The 2,301-nt window shown below is 45.8% G+C and overlaps 1 long non-coding RNA gene across 1 annotated transcript in view; it reads left to right on the top strand.

Annotated features, from left to right (window-relative positions):
• The window catches only part of LOC108517922 (uncharacterized), a 5,352-nt gene extending 3,866 nt beyond the window's left edge, over positions 1–1,486 (top strand). Inside the window, exon 2 of the long non-coding RNA XR_001882245.1 lies at positions 1,184–1,486. This is a non-coding gene — a long non-coding RNA (uncharacterized LOC108517922). The remainder of the gene's footprint in view (positions 1–1,183) is intronic.
• Positions 1,487–2,301: the final 815 nt, after the last annotated feature.

The following is a 2,301-nucleotide window of genomic DNA, read 5'->3' as shown; positions in this document are numbered from 1 at the left end:
GCGCTGTGGCCAGGCTACAGTGCAGTGGCGTGATCTTGGCTCACTGCAACCTCTGCCTCCCGGGTTCAAGCGATTCTCCTGCCTCCGCCTCCCGAGTGACTGGGACTACAGGCACCCGTCACCACACCCAGCTAATTTTTGTGTTTTTAGTAGAGATGTGGTTTCACCATGTTGGCCAGAATGGTCTCAATCTCTTGACCTTGTGACGTGCCCGCCTCAGCCTCCCAAAGTGCTGGGATTACAAGGCCTTGGTGTCCTTTTAAAAGGGGGAAATTCAGACATGGGTTCACACACAGAGGGAAGATGATGTGAAGACACGGGGAGGAGACGGCCACCTTTTGGGCGTGATGATGTGTCTTCAAGTTGAGGGATGTCAAGGCAACCTCTGTAAGCTGCAAAGACAAGGAGGATCCTCCCTTACAGCCACCAGGGAAAGCATGGCCTTGGGGATGCCTGGGTTTAGATTTCAAGCCTCCAGAACTATGAGAGAAGATATATATATATATATATATGTATATATATGTATATTTATTAGAGACAGTCTCTGTCACCCAGGCTGAATAGAGTGGCATGATCCTGGCTCACTGCAGCCTTGACCTCCTGGGCTCAAGCAATGCTCCCACCCCAGCCTCCCAAGTAGCAGGGACTACAGGCACATACCACTATACCTGTAATTTTTGTGTGTGTGTTTTTGTTTTGTATTTTCTTGGAGATGGGGGTTTCACTATGTTGCCCAGACTCAAATGATCCTGGCCTCAAGTGATCCTCCCACCTTGGCCTCCCAAAGTGCTGGGATTACAGGCATGAACCACTTTGCCCCACTGAGATTTCTGTTGTTTTAAGCCACCCAGACTTTGATACTTGGTTAGGGCAGCCAGAGCAAACTAATGCCAGGGCAGAGCCAGTGCTAAATCCAAACTTGATACGAATGGGCTCTATACCCTGTGATGATTAAGGTTTCTTGGAAAAAGAAAGGGCCTTACCAGGACAGTGGTTAGACAGTCCCGAGGGAGGAGGGGCCAGAATATGTAGCCTGTTGGCCATCATTAGACTCATGACCTGGAGCTGGCCAAGAACACTTGTATAATAAATGCTCAAAGCCACCAGTCATCAAAGCCTTTCATGGGTAAATGACCCCAGCACAAAGTGTTTTTTGCTAATATTAACTTTGGTTCTATTTCAGATCAATAAAGGCAAAAACCAGGAGATCCCATAAATCCCACTGAGCCTGTCATAGCTATCAAATTATACCCAGATAAAGCTTCTGGTGGCTAATGACACGGCCATCACCCAGCGTGGACGTGGGCAGGAGGGGCTCTCCAGGAGCATCTGGTCTGCCGTGGAGCCACTTGTCACAGAGTGTCATCTGGAGGCTCTGTGGCTCTAATGGAGGGTGACGCTTTGAACGTGATTATCTCCCCCATAAAAAAATAAATAAATAATAAGGATAATTTAAAAATAAACAAAGATCTGGATTTGCAGGCTACTTACTGTCCCAGGACCAAGATTAATGGCCAGTGGCAAGTTTTCGTGAAGATCTTCTGTAGCCTGATTAGCCGTGCTGGGAGTCCAGAGAGATAATGTCTTTTCACATATAAAAGATCCTATTGATTTCCTGTTAGTATTATCCTGAAAATGTGCGGTGTATATCTATGAAGCAGAGACAATCTTCCATCACTTGTTTTATGGGAAGAGAATGGTTATTGTATCTCTTCTCATAAAATATAATCTCTTTTCTCTTCCAAAATCTACTCGTCCCTCTGGGAATTTCCACTTGTAATCTGTGGAAGTGAATTGATTTTTTTATTTTGTTTTATTTTCTGCATGTGCAATATGCACATATTTTTATATTTGGCTTCTCTACATTTTCTCATTGTTCTCTGGAGTCTGACTTTTCTAGATTGTTATTTGAGGTTGTTTAAAAATAAGTAAAAAAAAAAAAAGTCCCATTGAAACACGCACAGCCATGTACCTGACAGCGGGTGGCAGGTTCCTGTGACTGCTCCCACCGCGGGGCCCCACTTTTCTCCCCTGTCTGGGGCTGGTGTTTTTAAGTTCCTAGGAGGGCTTTGGAGGCAGTAAGAGGTTGCCCGGTGGGTTCCAATAGGATGCAGATGCAAAACACCAAGTCACTGAATGAAGGAAGTGCTCTTCCTGCTGACTGGGGTTCTCAGCGTTATGTCTGGGCATTTCTTCAGGATCAATTAAGACGCAAGGGCAGAGTCCTGCATATTTAAATACTGTGCCCTGAGTAGTGGCTTCCTAAGCTAATGAGTTTGGCTGAGAAGACCCCAGCAATGC

This window comes from Rhinopithecus bieti, unplaced genomic scaffold, assembly GCF_001698545.2.
Source record: "Rhinopithecus bieti isolate Rb0 unplaced genomic scaffold, ASM169854v2 scaffold_40368, whole genome shotgun sequence".
Lineage (NCBI taxonomy): Eukaryota > Metazoa > Chordata > Mammalia > Primates > Cercopithecidae > Rhinopithecus > Rhinopithecus bieti.
This window is presented reverse-complemented; position numbering and strand designations above follow the sequence as displayed.